The sequence below is a fragment of the Montipora foliosa genome, unplaced genomic scaffold, assembly GCF_036669935.1.
Source record: "Montipora foliosa isolate CH-2021 unplaced genomic scaffold, ASM3666993v2 scaffold_105, whole genome shotgun sequence".
NCBI lineage: Eukaryota > Metazoa > Cnidaria > Anthozoa > Scleractinia > Acroporidae > Montipora > Montipora foliosa.
In genome coordinates, this window is record NW_027179404.1 from 62,036 (window position 1) to 79,973 (window position 17,938).

Below are 17,938 nucleotides of genomic sequence, written 5' to 3' on the forward strand. Positions count from 1 at the left end.
CGTGCTCGTCCTGAACTCATGTTATGAGGCTGGCACTCTCAGCCTCTCTCAGCGTCGAGGCATCATTTCTCTCATCTTTAAGACGGGTGACCGGCTGAACCCTCGTAACTGGCGGCCAATTTCCCTCCTTAGTGTGGACTACAAGCTCGCTGCCCGCGTCATCGCTGGGCGTCTCCTGAAGGTTATTCATGCCGTGGTGGCTGAGGATCAAACCTGTGGTGTCCCCGGTCGTTATATTGGTGAGAACGTCGCTTATCTCCGAGACATGGTCCATTACGCCACGCAATCCGGGTCTCCTTGTGCCATCCTCTCGCTCGACCAAGAAAAAGCGTTTGATCGCGTTGATTGGTCCTTTCTGCATGCCACCCTCTGCAGAATGGGTTTCCAAACCTCCTTTCTGCGCTGGATCCGCCTTTTCTATAATGCTGTTCAGAGTGCTGTCATTGTTAACGGTCATGTCTCAAACTTTTTCAGTCTCACACGGGGGGTGCGTCAAGGCTGCCCCCTCGCACCTTTGCTGTATGTTATGGTCGCTGAGGTCTTGGCCGCCAATATTCGAGCAAATCCCGCCATTACTGGACCTTTGCTGCCTGGACTGCCCTCACCGCTCTCTCCAATTTCCCAGTACGCGGATGACACATCGCTCATCTTGTCCTCCGATGCCTCCATTAGGGCTGTTTTTGACACCTACACAAGGTATGAGCTTGGTTCTGGATCCAAGCTCAACCTGACAAAGTCTCGCGGCTTGTGGCTGGGGTCTTGGGCTGGCCGAACTGACCCCCCTGTCCCTCTCGACTGGACATCTTCTAAGCTTAAAATCCTCGGAGTCTTCATTGGCCCGCATGACATTGATGAACTAATTGGCGGCCTCGGATAGAGGCTGTGGAACGCGTCCTCTCCTCCTGGCGTCAGCGCTCCTTGTCTTTTCATGGCAAGGCTTTGGTCATCAATTGCCTGGCCCTCGCCAGGGTTTGGTATGTGGCATCCCTGGTCCACATGCCCCCCTGGGTACTTAAAGAACTTAACTCCCTTGTTTTCTCATTCTTCTGGAAAACCAAGCGGGAGCTCGTTGCACGTGCTGTGGTCGTTCAGCCCACATCGCTGGGAGGTTTCTCGGTGGTGGACATTAAGCTCAAGGTTTGGTCGCTTCTGGGTCAGTGGGTCAAACGGTCTACTTTGTCCTCGTCAAGCTGGTCCTCCTTTGTGTCGTACTGGTTTCAATCGTGTTTTGCTGCCTCCTCTCTTGATGTTTTCTCCCGTCCCGCTGCCTTCGACAGGTCCCTGTTACCGCCATTTTACTCCTCTTTGCTTTTGGCCTGGGAGTCGCTTGGTGGCTCTTTTTCCCCCTCCCGGGGAACTTTGGTTTTCGCATCCTCTGACCCTCACGTTGTCGCCTCCGTGGCTTTTTTTCTCTGCCAAAGTCGGTTACCAGTTTCTTTTATCCTGTTCCTCTGTCACACCGCACTGTGTAGTTAAGTTCTTTCCCTCCTTTGGGGACCTTTACTGGTATGATACGTGGCGCCAGTTCCACTTCTTTGATTTTGACCGCTTTGTTGTTGATTTCTCCTGGAAGGTAGCTCATGGTGTGATTTACACTGCTGAGCGTCTTCTCTCTTTTGGTTTATCTGTCTCCTCCGCTTGTTTTTGTGGTCCTGTCGTCGAGTCACTGTCGCATTTGCTCTTTGTGTGTCCCCTTGCTCAAAGTGTTGTTGGTTGGCTACAGTCCCTCCTTTTTCATTTCTCGCCTATGTGTCCTGTGCTTGAGCGTCGCCATTTACTTTTTGGTTTCAATTCCACTGAGCTTCACGCAGTGCCCAAAGTCTTCAGTTACCTGTTGTGTGCCTGTAAGTTTCACATCTGGCTGGCCCGCAATGACTACCGCTTTCGTTCTGTCAACCTGGGGCCCTCGCCGTCATTGAGGGAGCAAAGGCCCGTGTCAAGTTCCACCTCCCCTTGCTCTTCAAGCGTTTTTCAACCCGGAGACGTCGACGTTATTTTGCCCGCCAGTGGGGGGCGGATGGAGTCATCGCCTCTATGTTTCCAACAAGCTCGTTTTTCGCTTCGGGCCACCTGCTTAATTCACCCTCTGTACCACCTGATTTGCTTAGTTTTATTTCGCCTCTGTCGCCTAATACTGGTGACCAATGCCTCAGGCGTTGGATGAGTCTGTCGACTGGTGACCTTTGGTCTGCCATTCACCGCTGCTCATCGAGCAGCTCATATATTAAACTGATTTTTGGAACTGGGCCGTGGAAAAGAGGCTTGCCTCGTCCCGGCCACGGGTTGCCTCGGTATAGCACTACCTCCGAGCGTGGCCCACTTCCCTCTGGGGAAGAAATAATCAAGTGAAAGCAGAACAAATGACCAAGCAACCAACCTTCACATTCTCTTCTCTTTTCTAGGTAGCATAGCAGCGAGTGGACAGCACGACACGACAGGACGAGGAGCACGTGACCCCCATTACCACATGGTATGCGCAGACAAGTTGCGTTTTGCGGTTCCGGAGAGGTTGAAAAGGCATACTTACCTGACGCGGGAGGCACTGTGATCAGGGAGGCAGTCCTCTCAAGGTGAGGCTCTTTCATTGCACTTCGATTGGGTTGACCCTTGCGATTACCCCAAATGTGGGTAACTCGAGCGTATAATTTCTGGTAGTGGGGACCTGCGTTCGCGCTAGTCCCCGCACCAAACCCCGGTGGCAAAGTTGGCTAATGGGAAGGTTTGTTGGTAACGTTTCAGGCAGGGCAGGGAAGGAGATGCGGTGGCGGTGTAAGGACTAAGGAAGGTGAGTTGTATTTGTGAATTCCACTGCTGAAATTGTAGGTGAATGTTCCGTACTTGGTGCACTGCAAAACTGTGATTTTATTTCTTTCATTCTTGGCCGTAGAGAGAGCGAGAGGACGTGTTTATTTCAGCCGCATCGATTTCCATCGATAGACGAGTGAGACAAGAAAATGCCAGCGGGTCGAGCTCTTATCCTCGTGCATCGTTTCGAAAACGTAAGTGGATGTGTGTTTGTACTGCTCCATCGCGATAGATTTCTTTTGCGTTGTGTTATGTTGCGTTCTGGAGAGCCCGTTTTGCATTGAGTAACTGAGGACCCGCCAGATCAGTTGGCGTTACATTTCTGTGGCCAACACTTTGTGGTTTCTCTATGTTATCAGTTAATTGGATTGTTATCATAAAAAGTAAATCTTTCATGGTCAGGATAGTGTCTTATCGGCCCTTTGAATACGTACTGTCCGTGTTGAGCAGGGAACAGTAAGACTTTGAAGTGCGCTACGTCACGTAAGTCACGTTTTCGCAGGATCAATGTTGTAGTGTTGTAGCCTTCGTTGTATGCATATCATCCGGGCTAGGTTAACTTCCATCTAATGCATAACAGTGCATGCATTTTTTACTTGTCGTATCCTGTTCTTTGCTCACACGAAAAGATACGTTTCATGTCATAAACGTTGGATTGATAAGATCTCGCGCGCACGCGCTCCCTTGGGAATACAAGTTCCACTTTCTCGTGTGAACTATTTTGTTTTTGTTGTATGTCTCATCTTTGACATATCGTTGGCATGTTGTGTTCAAAAAACCTGGTTTGGAATGTTCTTTCATTAAAGGAAACTGAGATTTTTTGAGATAATCAAGTGTACAGAAGGAAAAAGGGAAGCCTACAACACGGGGTATTCCCAGGCGGTCTCCCATCCAAGTACTAACCCCGCCCGACAGGGCTTAACTTCGGTGATCGGACGAGAACCGGTGTTTTCCCTGTGGTATGGTCGTAGACAAGTAATTCGCCGTGAAAATTAACTTTGTTATAAGGGAAAATAAAAACGAGGTCAGAGCAAGCACAATGTGCATTTGTCCTCTTGCCGTCAACGCAAGTGCCATGCAATGCTGGTCCTGCTGCCCACTGTACAAGGGCGATCGTTGTGTGCGCCTCGCTTTCAGGTTGGCTTTGGGCATTCCTTCCTTGGCACGGATTGTAATCGGACCACCATATCTCGTGGCCATGAGACTGGGAGCACCTTGTCCGCTGTGAGCATTTACGGGCATCGCTTCTCGGCCTTTTGGCTAAGATCAAGTGTAGTATCTGTTCTTATCAGCTTAATATCTGATACGCTGCTCATCGAGCAGCTCATATATTAAACTGATTTTTGGAACTGGGCCGTGGAAAAGAGGCTTGCCTCGTCCCGGCCACGGGTTGCCTCGGTATAGCACTACCTCCGAGCGTGGCCCACTTCCCTCTGGGGAAGAAATAATCAAGTGAAAGCAGAACAAATGACCAAGCAACCAACCTTCACATTTCTCTTCTCTTTTCTAGGTAGCATAGCAGCGAGTGGACAGCACGACACGACAGGACGAGGAGCACGTGACCCCCATTACCACATGGTATGCGCAGACAAGTTGCGTTTTTGCGGTTCCGGAGAGGTTGAAAAGGCATACTTACCTGACGCGGGTTTTTATTATCTGCCAGGTTCGTGCCTTTCCTTGTGGTACGCGTAAGTTCCGTATTGGAATTGGAGTGTGGGGACAAGCGTTTTTGGGATTTGTGGTAAGATTTTTGATTCCTGAGTTTTACTGGTGACCCTCCTGGGGACTTATGCTTGGCGTCCTGCCATAACCCAGGGTAGCCAGTCTTTCTGTTCCCTTCCTGGGAGCTTTGCTTTCCGGGGGGACTGTTTTTTCTCTTTTTCCCTTTTCATCATGCCTCTTGCGGCCTTTAAGAGGACAGTAGTCCTCGACCTTTCCGATGTTCCAACCTCTGTTCCCAGGGCGGAACTTGTTACAGCCATCAAGGGAAAGTTCACCCCCTTTGTGATTGACAGTATTCAGTTTGTTCCCGTAAAACTGGTTCAGATTACTTTCGCTGACCCAAAATGTAAAAATATTGTTGAAGGTTATGATTTTGTCACTTTAGCTGGTGCTAAGTGCAAAGTCATGTATGCTGGGCCTCGAGCTCAAAATGTTATGTTGTATCACTATCCCTTTGAGGAGAGTGATGATCGCCTCCGGCCCTACTTTTCCTCGTACGGGAAGGTGGAGACGATAAGGCACCAGCATTACCCGGGTGACCCTGCAATCTGCACTGGAGCCCGTATCATCAAAATGGTTCGTTCTGGCCGGATCCCTCGTAATCTGGACATTGCTGGATATAAATGTAAGGTGTGGTATGTGGGTCAGCCGGCCGAATGTGATATCTGTCGTGGGGAACACCTCACCAAAAACTGTGACTTGCGCGGGAAGTGCCGCAGGTGTCGGGAGCCTGGTCACATGGCCAGGGATTGCCCAACCCCCCCAATGCCTGGGGGAACCCACCATCTTCGCCTGCGACCCCCGCCCATCCGTCCGCTTCACTTGTTGTTGGTGCCACTCCCCCGGAGTCGCTGCCTCCCCTCCTGGATGTCAGTTCTGGTCCTGAGGACCTTCCCACTTCTCCTGCAAGCTCTGACCATGAGGACTCTGGGGACGAGGGGGTAACCCTTCGTCCTCCTGCCCCCACGCAACCTGGTATTTCAAGTTGGGGTTCCCACACCGACCTCAGGGACAATGAGTTATCCCCCCTGGTACTCCACCCATGGCCTCTCCTGCCACCAGTAAATGTTAAGGAGGGTGCGGCCCTCCCTAAAACGGTAATGGTGGGTCCTCGACGCGCGTGCAGGTGGCTGCCTCCCCCGCCGCTGCGTCTGATGGTTTGGCTGCGCCACAGAGTAATACAATGTTAACACTAGTAGTAACGTAGTTGGTGTAATGGACAATACTACTATAGTTAATGGAAAAGAAATGGAAATGGATAATAGTAATAATGTAGTTACTGGAAAAGAAATGACAAATAATGCTGTAGTTAATGGAAAAGAAATGGAAATGGATAATAGTAATAATGGAAAAGAAATGGATACGAATGATAATGAACTAGTTAATGAGACTGAATACAGTCAAAGTATATTTAGTGACGATGACCCTTTAACGGGCATCAATGTAACCCCTGTAAATACCCCACAGGTTCTATCTCTGTCTCCCGTAATGGTTAACGAGGTCGAGCTGACTGATTCACCAGTCACTAAGCGTGGACTTTCGGATGTTGAGGCTTCCTCTGATGATCAGGTCAAGTCTAAGAAGAAAGCGAAGAAACCTCTTCCTGGTTCTGCGGTCCCCGGCCGCTCGAAGTCTGGAAAGGGCAGGGAGTCTGGGAGGGCTGTTCATTCTGGCCTTCCCTCCTTGGCTCCCCCTGCCCCGGTTCGGAGCCGTCGCTCCTAGTTGTGCTGTCTCTCTCTTTCTTCTCAGTTATGGCTCTCTCTATCCTCTCCTTAAACACCAATGGTCTCAGGGACTCGTCCAAGCGCGCTGGTGTTCTGCACTGGTTACGTTCCTTTCCTCAGGTCCCTGACATTGTCTGCCTACAAGAGGGCCCACTGCTCTTCAGACAGTGAATGTCAGTCTGGTTTCGTTCATCTGGTTTTAATGCAGTTGCTTCTGTTGGCTCTGCACACTCTTGTGGTTGCATCATTTTATTCCGCCCCACGGTCACCCTTACGAGCTCTTGGTGTGACACCGCTGGGCGTGTTGTTTTTTGCCACTTTACCCATTCTGGGCACCCGTTTCGTATCTGCTGTCTCTACGCCCCCAATCGCAACCCAGCCCGTGACGACTTCCTGGACGACGTCTCGTCTTGGGTTGATCCCACCTATCCGACCTTCCTTGCCGGGGACTTTAACACTGTGTTCGACCGCGCCCTCGATCGTCGGGGCTCCAATGTCTCTGACACTTCCCGCGAAAGTACTGCTACCTTAAAACGTCTTTTTGACTCCTGCTGTTGTCTGGACATTTGGAGGCACCTGCATCCTTCCGATTCTGCCTTCTCTTGGACTCGCTCAGACGGCCTTATGGCCTCCCGTATTGATCTCATTGGTGCCCCGTACTCCTGTTACCATCAGTCTTGACTTGCGATATTATTCCTTGTCCGTTTTCGGATCACTGTGGTGTGGTGCTTTCTTGTAGTGTCCCAGACATTGCTGCTCCTGGGACAGTTTCTGGAAGCTCAACATTTCTGTCCTCAATGATGAGGACTATATCCAGCATATCACTAATTTTTGGTCCGTTTGGAGGCAGTCCATGCTGTCCTTCCCGTCACTAGCTAAGTGGTGGGATAAGGGCAAGAGCCAAATCAAAGGCCTCACAATTAAATATTGCGCTGAGCGCTCGAAAGAAAACATCGCAGTGTCGAGACCTCCTTGGCCGACTAGCTGGGCATCTTAAGAACCGTGTTGATGCCGGTTTCACCTCCTGTGTTGAGCCGTACCATTCTACCCTGTCTGCCCTTGCTGCCCTAGACCTCGAGGCAGCTCGGGGAGCCCAAGTCCGTGCTCGGGCCAATGGGTTGAGGAAGGTGAAACCTCCTCGGCCTTTTTCTTCCGTCTGGAAAAGAAGCGTGCCGCCGACCGACTTATTTCAGCACTTCGATGCGATGATGGCACAGTGGTCTCGAGTTCAAAGGACCTATGCCAGGCTTTTGCTTCCTTTTATTCTAACTTGTTTAGTGCCGAGCCTACTGACGGGGACGTGGCTCTTTCCCTGCTCGACGCCCTCACCTCCACCTTGTCCGCCGACCAGGCTCAACAGTGTGATGGTCCTCTCCAGTCGGAGGAGTGTTATACTGCTTTATGTGGGATGGCTCGAGGCAAGACCCCGGGCTTGGATGGCCTCCCTATGGAGTTTTATGTCAAATTCTGGCCGGTGCTCGGACAGGACCTCGTGCTCGTCCTGAACTCATGTTATGAGGCTGGCACTCTCAGCCTCTCTCAGCGTCGAGGCATCATTTCTCTCATCTTTAAGACGGGTGACCGGCTGAACCCTCGTAACTGGCGGCCAATTTCCCTCCTTAGTGTGGACTACAAGCTCGCTGCCCGCGTCATCGCTGGGCGTCTCCTGAAGGTTATTCATGCCGTGGTGGCTGAGGATCAAACCTGTGGTGTCCCCGGTCGTTATATTGGTGAGAACGTCGCTTATCTCCGAGACATGGTCCATTACGCCACGCAATCCGGGTCTCCTTGTGCCATCCTCTCGCTCGACCAAGAAAAAGCGTTTGATCGCGTTGATTGGTCCTTTCTGCATGCCACCCTCTGCAGAATGGGTTTCCAAACCTCCTTTCTGCGCTGGATCCGCCTTTTCTATAATGCTGTTCAGAGTGCTGTCATTGTTAACGGTCATGTCTCAAACTTTTTCAGTCTCACACGGGGGGTGCGTCAAGGCTGCCCCCTCGCACCTTTGCTGTATGTTATGGTCGCTGAGGTCTTGGCCGCCAATATTCGAGCAAATCCCGCCATTACTGGACCTTTGCTGCCTGGACTGCCCTCACCGCTCTCTCCAATTTCCCAGTACGCGGATGACACATCGCTCATCTTGTCCTCCGATGCCTCCATTAGGGCTGTTTTTGACACCTACACAAGGTATGAGCTTGGTTCTGGATCCAAGCTCAACCTGACAAAGTCTCGCGGCTTGTGGCTGGGGTCTTGGGCTGGCCGAACTGACCCCCCTGTCCCTCTCGACTGGACATCTTCTAAGCTTAAAATCCTCGGAGTCTTCATTGGCCCGCATGACATTGATGAACTAATTGGCGGCCTCGGATAGAGGCTGTGGAACGCGTCCTCTCCTCCTGGCGTCAGCGCTCCTTGTCTTTTCATGGCAAGGCTTTGGTCATCAATTGCCTGGCCCTCGCCAGGGTTTGGTATGTGGCATCCCTGGTCCACATGCCCCCCTGGGTACTTAAAGAACTTAACTCCCTTGTTTTCTCATTCTTCTGGAAAACCAAGCGGGAGCTCGTTGCACGTGCTGTGGTCGTTCAGCCCACATCGCTGGGAGGTTTCTCGGTGGTGGACATTAAGCTCAAGGTTTGGTCGCTTCTGGGTCAGTGGGTCAAACGGTCTACTTTGTCCTCGTCAAGCTGGTCCTCCTTTGTGTCGTACTGGTTTCAATCGTGTTTTGCTGCCTCCTCTCTTGATGTTTTCTCCCGTCCCGCTGCCTTCGACAGGTCCCTGTTACCGCCATTTTACTCCTCTTTGCTTTTGGCCTGGGAGTCGCTTGGTGGCTCTTTTTCCCCCTCCCGGGGAACTTTGGTTTTCGCATCCTCTGACCCTCACGTTGTCGCCTCCGTGGCTTTTTTTCTCTGCCAAAGTCGGTTACCAGTTTCTTTTATCCTGTTCCTCTGTCACACCGCACTGTGTAGTTAAGTTCTTTCCCTCCTTTGGGGACCTTTACTGGTATGATACGTGGCGCCAGTTCCACTTCTTTGATTTTGACCGCTTTGTTGTTGATTTCTCCTGGAAGGTAGCTCATGGTGTGATTTACACTGCTGAGCGTCTTCTCTCTTTTGGTTTATCTGTCTCCTCCGCTTGTTTTTGTGGTCCTGTCGTCGAGTCACTGTCGCATTTGCTCTTTGTGTGTCCCCTTGCTCAAAGTGTTGTTGGTTGGCTACAGTCCCTCCTTTTTCATTTCTCGCCTATGTGTCCTGTGCTTGAGCGTCGCCATTTACTTTTTGGTTTCAATTCCACTGAGCTTCACGCAGTGCCCAAAGTCTTCAGTTACCTGTTGTGTGCCTGTAAGTTTCACATCTGGCTGGCCCGCAATGACTACCGCTTTCGTTCTGTCAACCTGGGGCCCTCGCCGTCATTGAGGGAGCAAAGGCCCGTGTCAAGTTCCACCTCCCCTTGCTCTTCAAGCGTTTTTCAACCCGGAGACGTCGACGTTATTTTGCCCGCCAGTGGGGGGCGGATGGAGTCATCGCCTCTATGTTTCCAACAAGCTCGTTTTTCGCTTCGGGCCACCTGCTTAATTCACCCTCTGTACCACCTGATTTGCTTAGTTTTATTTCGCCTCTGTCGCCTAATACTGGTGACCAATGCCTCAGGCGTTGGATGAGTCTGTCGACTGGTGACCTTTGGTCTGCCATTCACCGCTGCTCATCGAGCAGCTCATATATTAAACTGATTTTTGGAACTGGGCCGTGGAAAAGAGGCTTGCCTCGTCCCGGCCACGGGTTGCCTCGGTATAGCACTACCTCCGAGCGTGGCCCACTTCCCTCTGGGGAAGAAATAATCAAGTGAAAGCAGAACAAATGACCAAGCAACCAACCTTCACATTCTCTTCTCTTTTCTAGGTAGCATAGCAGCGAGTGGACAGCACGACACGACAGGACGAGGAGCACGTGACCCCCATTACCACATGGTATGCGCAGACAAGTTGCGTTTTGCGGTTCCGGAGAGGTTGAAAAGGCATACTTACCTGACGCGGGAGGCACTGTGATCAGGGAGGCAGTCCTCTCAAGGTGAGGCTCTTTCATTGCACTTCGATTGGGTTGACCCTTGCGATTACCCCAAATGTGGGTAACTCGAGCGTATAATTTCTGGTAGTGGGGACCTGCGTTCGCGCTAGTCCCCGCACCAAACCCCGGTGGCAAAGTTGGCTAATGGGAAGGTTTGTTGGTAACGTTTCAGGCAGGGCAGGGAAGGAGATGCGGTGGCGGTGTAAGGACTAAGGAAGGTGAGTTGTATTTGTGAATTCCACTGCTGAAATTGTAGGTGAATGTTCCGTACTTGGTGCACTGCAAAACTGTGATTTTATTTCTTTCATTCTTGGCCGTAGAGAGAGCGAGAGGACGTGTTTATTTCAGCCGCATCGATTTCCATCGATAGACGAGTGAGACAAGAAAATGCCAGCGGGTCGAGCTCTTATCCTCGTGCATCGTTTCGAAAACGTAAGTGGATGTGTGTTTGTACTGCTCCATCGCGATAGATTTCTTTTGCGTTGTGTTATGTTGCGTTCTGGAGAGCCCGTTTTGCATTGAGTAACTGAGGACCCGCCAGATCAGTTGGCGTTACATTTCTGTGGCCAACACTTTGTGGTTTCTCTATGTTATCAGTTAATTGGATTGTTATCATAAAAAGTAAATCTTTCATGGTCAGGATAGTGTCTTATCGGCCCTTTGAATACGTACTGTCCGTGTTGAGCAGGGAACAGTAAGACTTTGAAGTGCGCTACGTCACGTAAGTCACGTTTTCGCAGGATCAATGTTGTAGTGTTGTAGCCTTCGTTGTATGCATATCATCCGGGCTAGGTTAACTTCCATCTAATGCATAACAGTGCATGCATTTTTTACTTGTCGTATCCTGTTCTTTGCTCACACGAAAAGATACGTTTCATGTCATAAACGTTGGATTGATAAGATCTCGCGCGCACGCGCTCCCTTGGGAATACAAGTTCCACTTTCTCGTGTGAACTATTTTGTTTTTGTTGTATGTCTCATCTTTGACATATCGTTGGCATGTTGTGTTCAAAAAACCTGGTTTGGAATGTTCTTTCATTAAAGGAAACTGAGATTTTTTGAGATAATCAAGTGTACAGAAGGAAAAAGGGAAGCCTACAACACGGGGTATTCCCAGGCGGTCTCCCATCCAAGTACTAACCCCGCCCGACAGGGCTTAACTTCGGTGATCGGACGAGAACCGGTGTTTTCCCTGTGGTATGGTCGTAGACAAGTAATTCGCCGTGAAAATTAACTTTGTTATAAGGGAAAATAAAAACGAGGTCAGAGCAAGCACAATGTGCATTTGTCCTCTTGCCGTCAACGCAAGTGCCATGCAATGCTGGTCCTGCTGCCCACTGTACAAGGGCGATCGTTGTGTGCGCCTCGCTTTCAGGTTGGCTTTGGGCATTCCTTCCTTGGCACGGATTGTAATCGGACCACCATATCTCGTGGCCATGAGACTGGGAGCACCTTGTCCGCTGTGAGCATTTACGGGCATCGCTTCTCGGCCTTTTGGCTAAGATCAAGTGTAGTATCTGTTCTTATCAGCTTAATATCTGATACGCTGCTCATCGAGCAGCTCATATATTAAACTGATTTTTGGAACTGGGCCGTGGAAAAGAGGCTTGCCTCGTCCCGGCCACGGGTTGCCTCGGTATAGCACTACCTCCGAGCGTGGCCCACTTCCCTCTGGGGAAGAAATAATCAAGTGAAAGCAGAACAAATGACCAAGCAACCAACCTTCACATTTCTCTTCTCTTTTCTAGGTAGCATAGCAGCGAGTGGACAGCACGACACGACAGGACGAGGAGCACGTGACCCCCATTACCACATGGTATGCGCAGACAAGTTGCGTTTTTGCGGTTCCGGAGAGGTTGAAAAGGCATACTTACCTGACGCGGGTTTTTATTATCTGCCAGGTTCGTGCCTTTCCTTGTGGTACGCGTAAGTTCCGTATTGGAATTGGAGTGTGGGGACAAGCGTTTTTGGGATTTGTGGTAAGATTTTTGATTCCTGAGTTTTACTGGTGACCCTCCTGGGGACTTATGCTTGGCGTCCTGCCATAACCCAGGGTAGCCAGTCTTTCTGTTCCCTTCCTGGGAGCTTTGCTTTCCGGGGGGACTGTTTTTTCTCTTTTTCCCTTTTCATCATGCCTCTTGCGGCCTTTAAGAGGACAGTAGTCCTCGACCTTTCCGATGTTCCAACCTCTGTTCCCAGGGCGGAACTTGTTACAGCCATCAAGGGAAAGTTCACCCCCTTTGTGATTGACAGTATTCAGTTTGTTCCCGTAAAACTGGTTCAGATTACTTTCGCTGACCCAAAATGTAAAAATATTGTTGAAGGTTATGATTTTGTCACTTTAGCTGGTGCTAAGTGCAAAGTCATGTATGCTGGGCCTCGAGCTCAAAATGTTATGTTGTATCACTATCCCTTTGAGGAGAGTGATGATCGCCTCCGGCCCTACTTTTCCTCGTACGGGAAGGTGGAGACGATAAGGCACCAGCATTACCCGGGTGACCCTGCAATCTGCACTGGAGCCCGTATCATCAAAATGGTTCGTTCTGGCCGGATCCCTCGTAATCTGGACATTGCTGGATATAAATGTAAGGTGTGGTATGTGGGTCAGCCGGCCGAATGTGATATCTGTCGTGGGGAACACCTCACCAAAAACTGTGACTTGCGCGGGAAGTGCCGCAGGTGTCGGGAGCCTGGTCACATGGCCAGGGATTGCCCAACCCCCCCAATGCCTGGGGGAACCCACCATCTTCGCCTGCGACCCCCGCCCATCCGTCCGCTTCACTTGTTGTTGGTGCCACTCCCCCGGAGTCGCTGCCTCCCCTCCTGGATGTCAGTTCTGGTCCTGAGGACCTTCCCACTTCTCCTGCAAGCTCTGACCATGAGGACTCTGGGGACGAGGGGGTAACCCTTCGTCCTCCTGCCCCCACGCAACCTGGTATTTCAAGTTGGGGTTCCCACACCGACCTCAGGGACAATGAGTTATCCCCCCTGGTACTCCACCCATGGCCTCTCCTGCCACCAGTAAATGTTAAGGAGGGTGCGGCCCTCCCTAAAACGGTAATGGTGGGTCCTCGACGCGCGTGCAGGTGGCTGCCTCCCCCGCCGCTGCGTCTGATGGTTTGGCTGCGCCACAGAGTAATACAATGTTAACACTAGTAGTAACGTAGTTGGTGTAATGGACAATACTACTATAGTTAATGGAAAAGAAATGGAAATGGATAATAGTAATAATGTAGTTACTGGAAAAGAAATGACAAATAATGCTGTAGTTAATGGAAAAGAAATGGAAATGGATAATAGTAATAATGGAAAAGAAATGGATACGAATGATAATGAACTAGTTAATGAGACTGAATACAGTCAAAGTATATTTAGTGACGATGACCCTTTAACGGGCATCAATGTAACCCCTGTAAATACCCCACAGGTTCTATCTCTGTCTCCCGTAATGGTTAACGAGGTCGAGCTGACTGATTCACCAGTCACTAAGCGTGGACTTTCGGATGTTGAGGCTTCCTCTGATGATCAGGTCAAGTCTAAGAAGAAAGCGAAGAAACCTCTTCCTGGTTCTGCGGTCCCCGGCCGCTCGAAGTCTGGAAAGGGCAGGGAGTCTGGGAGGGCTGTTCATTCTGGCCTTCCCTCCTTGGCTCCCCCTGCCCCGGTTCGGAGCCGTCGCTCCTAGTTGTGCTGTCTCTCTCTTTCTTCTCAGTTATGGCTCTCTCTATCCTCTCCTTAAACACCAATGGTCTCAGGGACTCGTCCAAGCGCGCTGGTGTTCTGCACTGGTTACGTTCCTTTCCTCAGGTCCCTGACATTGTCTGCCTACAAGAGGGCCCACTGCTCTTCAGACAGTGAATGTCAGTCTGGTTTCGTTCATCTGGTTTTAATGCAGTTGCTTCTGTTGGCTCTGCACACTCTTGTGGTTGCATCATTTTATTCCGCCCCACGGTCACCCTTACGAGCTCTTGGTGTGACACCGCTGGGCGTGTTGTTTTTTGCCACTTTACCCATTCTGGGCACCCGTTTCGTATCTGCTGTCTCTACGCCCCCAATCGCAACCCAGCCCGTGACGACTTCCTGGACGACGTCTCGTCTTGGGTTGATCCCACCTATCCGACCTTCCTTGCCGGGGACTTTAACACTGTGTTCGACCGCGCCCTCGATCGTCGGGGCTCCAATGTCTCTGACACTTCCCGCGAAAGTACTGCTACCTTAAAACGTCTTTTTGACTCCTGCTGTTGTCTGGACATTTGGAGGCACCTGCATCCTTCCGATTCTGCCTTCTCTTGGACTCGCTCAGACGGCCTTATGGCCTCCCGTATTGATCTCATTGGTGCCCCGTACTCCTGTTACCATCAGTCTTGACTTGCGATATTATTCCTTGTCCGTTTTCGGATCACTGTGGTGTGGTGCTTTCTTGTAGTGTCCCAGACATTGCTGCTCCTGGGACAGTTTCTGGAAGCTCAACATTTCTGTCCTCAATGATGAGGACTATATCCAGCATATCACTAATTTTTGGTCCGTTTGGAGGCAGTCCATGCTGTCCTTCCCGTCACTAGCTAAGTGGTGGGATAAGGGCAAGAGCCAAATCAAAGGCCTCACAATTAAATATTGCGCTGAGCGCTCGAAAGAAAACATCGCAGTGTCGAGACCTCCTTGGCCGACTAGCTGGGCATCTTAAGAACCGTGTTGATGCCGGTTTCACCTCCTGTGTTGAGCCGTACCATTCTACCCTGTCTGCCCTTGCTGCCCTAGACCTCGAGGCAGCTCGGGGAGCCCAAGTCCGTGCTCGGGCCAATGGGTTGAGGAAGGTGAAACCTCCTCGGCCTTTTTCTTCCGTCTGGAAAAGAAGCGTGCCGCCGACCGACTTATTTCAGCACTTCGATGCGATGATGGCACAGTGGTCTCGAGTTCAAAGGACCTATGCCAGGCTTTTGCTTCCTTTTATTCTAACTTGTTTAGTGCCGAGCCTACTGACGGGGACGTGGCTCTTTCCCTGCTCGACGCCCTCACCTCCACCTTGTCCGCCGACCAGGCTCAACAGTGTGATGGTCCTCTCCAGTCGGAGGAGTGTTATACTGCTTTATGTGGGATGGCTCGAGGCAAGACCCCGGGCTTGGATGGCCTCCCTATGGAGTTTTATGTCAAATTCTGGCCGGTGCTCGGACAGGACCTCGTGCTCGTCCTGAACTCATGTTATGAGGCTGGCACTCTCAGCCTCTCTCAGCGTCGAGGCATCATTTCTCTCATCTTTAAGACGGGTGACCGGCTGAACCCTCGTAACTGGCGGCCAATTTCCCTCCTTAGTGTGGACTACAAGCTCGCTGCCCGCGTCATCGCTGGGCGTCTCCTGAAGGTTATTCATGCCGTGGTGGCTGAGGATCAAACCTGTGGTGTCCCCGGTCGTTATATTGGTGAGAACGTCGCTTATCTCCGAGACATGGTCCATTACGCCACGCAATCCGGGTCTCCTTGTGCCATCCTCTCGCTCGACCAAGAAAAAGCGTTTGATCGCGTTGATTGGTCCTTTCTGCATGCCACCCTCTGCAGAATGGGTTTCCAAACCTCCTTTCTGCGCTGGATCCGCCTTTTCTATAATGCTGTTCAGAGTGCTGTCATTGTTAACGGTCATGTCTCAAACTTTTTCAGTCTCACACGGGGGGTGCGTCAAGGCTGCCCCCTCGCACCTTTGCTGTATGTTATGGTCGCTGAGGTCTTGGCCGCCAATATTCGAGCAAATCCCGCCATTACTGGACCTTTGCTGCCTGGACTGCCCTCACCGCTCTCTCCAATTTCCCAGTACGCGGATGACACATCGCTCATCTTGTCCTCCGATGCCTCCATTAGGGCTGTTTTTGACACCTACACAAGGTATGAGCTTGGTTCTGGATCCAAGCTCAACCTGACAAAGTCTCGCGGCTTGTGGCTGGGGTCTTGGGCTGGCCGAACTGACCCCCCTGTCCCTCTCGACTGGACATCTTCTAAGCTTAAAATCCTCGGAGTCTTCATTGGCCCGCATGACATTGATGAACTAATTGGCGGCCTCGGATAGAGGCTGTGGAACGCGTCCTCTCCTCCTGGCGTCAGCGCTCCTTGTCTTTTCATGGCAAGGCTTTGGTCATCAATTGCCTGGCCCTCGCCAGGGTTTGGTATGTGGCATCCCTGGTCCACATGCCCCCCTGGGTACTTAAAGAACTTAACTCCCTTGTTTTCTCATTCTTCTGGAAAACCAAGCGGGAGCTCGTTGCACGTGCTGTGGTCGTTCAGCCCACATCGCTGGGAGGTTTCTCGGTGGTGGACATTAAGCTCAAGGTTTGGTCGCTTCTGGGTCAGTGGGTCAAACGGTCTACTTTGTCCTCGTCAAGCTGGTCCTCCTTTGTGTCGTACTGGTTTCAATCGTGTTTTGCTGCCTCCTCTCTTGATGTTTTCTCCCGTCCCGCTGCCTTCGACAGGTCCCTGTTACCGCCATTTTACTCCTCTTTGCTTTTGGCCTGGGAGTCGCTTGGTGGCTCTTTTTCCCCCTCCCGGGGAACTTTGGTTTTCGCATCCTCTGACCCTCACGTTGTCGCCTCCGTGGCTTTTTTTCTCTGCCAAAGTCGGTTACCAGTTTCTTTTATCCTGTTCCTCTGTCACACCGCACTGTGTAGTTAAGTTCTTTCCCTCCTTTGGGGACCTTTACTGGTATGATACGTGGCGCCAGTTCCACTTCTTTGATTTTGACCGCTTTGTTGTTGATTTCTCCTGGAAGGTAGCTCATGGTGTGATTTACACTGCTGAGCGTCTTCTCTCTTTTGGTTTATCTGTCTCCTCCGCTTGTTTTTGTGGTCCTGTCGTCGAGTCACTGTCGCATTTGCTCTTTGTGTGTCCCCTTGCTCAAAGTGTTGTTGGTTGGCTACAGTCCCTCCTTTTTCATTTCTCGCCTATGTGTCCTGTGCTTGAGCGTCGCCATTTACTTTTTGGTTTCAATTCCACTGAGCTTCACGCAGTGCCCAAAGTCTTCAGTTACCTGTTGTGTGCCTGTAAGTTTCACATCTGGCTGGCCCGCAATGACTACCGCTTTCGTTCTGTCAACCTGGGGCCCTCGCCGTCATTGAGGGAGCAAAGGCCCGTGTCAAGTTCCACCTCCCCTTGCTCTTCAAGCGTTTTTCAACCCGGAGACGTCGACGTTATTTTGCCCGCCAGTGGGGGGCGGATGGAGTCATCGCCTCTATGTTTCCAACAAGCTCGTTTTTCGCTTCGGGCCACCTGCTTAATTCACCCTCTGTACCACCTGATTTGCTTAGTTTTATTTCGCCTCTGTCGCCTAATACTGGTGACCAATGCCTCAGGCGTTGGATGAGTCTGTCGACTGGTGACCTTTGGTCTGCCATTCACCGCTGCTCATCGAGCAGCTCATATATTAAACTGATTTTTGGAACTGGGCCGTGGAAAAGAGGCTTGCCTCGTCCCGGCCACGGGTTGCCTCGGTATAGCACTACCTCCGAGCGTGGCCCACTTCCCTCTGGGGAAGAAATAATCAAGTGAAAGCAGAACAAATGACCAAGCAACCAACCTTCACATTCTCTTCTCTTTTCTAGGTAGCATAGCAGCGAGTGGACAGCACGACACGACAGGACGAGGAGCACGTGA

The 17,938-nt window shown here is 51.1% G+C and overlaps 9 non-coding genes across 9 annotated transcripts; 7 read left to right on the forward strand and 2 right to left on the reverse strand.

The window, feature by feature from the left end:
• The first annotated feature begins 2,134 nt into the window (after positions 1–2,134).
• LOC137985834 (U2 spliceosomal RNA) lies at positions 2,135–2,325 on the forward strand. The gene has a single exon (XR_011119359.1). It is a non-coding gene; the product is annotated as a U2 spliceosomal RNA (small nuclear RNA).
• Positions 2,326–2,519: 194 nt separating this feature from the next.
• On the forward strand, positions 2,520–2,683 carry LOC137985871 (U1 spliceosomal RNA). The gene has a single exon (XR_011119393.1). It is a non-coding gene; the product is annotated as a U1 spliceosomal RNA (small nuclear RNA).
• Positions 2,684–3,659: 976 nt separating this feature from the next.
• On the reverse strand, positions 3,660–3,778 carry LOC137985844 (5S ribosomal RNA). Its single transcript, XR_011119367.1, has one exon. It is a non-coding gene; the product is annotated as a 5S ribosomal RNA (ribosomal RNA).
• Positions 3,779–4,045: 267 nt separating this feature from the next.
• On the forward strand, positions 4,046–4,237 carry LOC137985809 (U2 spliceosomal RNA). Its single transcript, XR_011119336.1, has one exon. It is a non-coding gene; the product is annotated as a U2 spliceosomal RNA (small nuclear RNA).
• A 5,639-nt stretch (positions 4,238–9,876) lies between these two features.
• LOC137985836 (U2 spliceosomal RNA) lies at positions 9,877–10,067 on the forward strand. Its single transcript, XR_011119360.1, has one exon. It is a non-coding gene; the product is annotated as a U2 spliceosomal RNA (small nuclear RNA).
• A 194-nt stretch (positions 10,068–10,261) lies between these two features.
• LOC137985873 (U1 spliceosomal RNA) lies at positions 10,262–10,425 on the forward strand. Its single transcript, XR_011119395.1, has one exon. It is a non-coding gene; the product is annotated as a U1 spliceosomal RNA (small nuclear RNA).
• Positions 10,426–11,401: 976 nt separating this feature from the next.
• LOC137985845 (5S ribosomal RNA) lies at positions 11,402–11,520 on the reverse strand. Its single transcript, XR_011119368.1, has one exon. It is a non-coding gene; the product is annotated as a 5S ribosomal RNA (ribosomal RNA).
• Positions 11,521–11,787: 267 nt separating this feature from the next.
• LOC137985810 (U2 spliceosomal RNA) lies at positions 11,788–11,979 on the forward strand. Its single transcript, XR_011119337.1, has one exon. It is a non-coding gene; the product is annotated as a U2 spliceosomal RNA (small nuclear RNA).
• A 5,639-nt stretch (positions 11,980–17,618) lies between these two features.
• On the forward strand, positions 17,619–17,809 carry LOC137985837 (U2 spliceosomal RNA). The gene has a single exon (XR_011119361.1). It is a non-coding gene; the product is annotated as a U2 spliceosomal RNA (small nuclear RNA).
• The last annotated feature ends 129 nt before the right edge of the window (positions 17,810–17,938 follow it).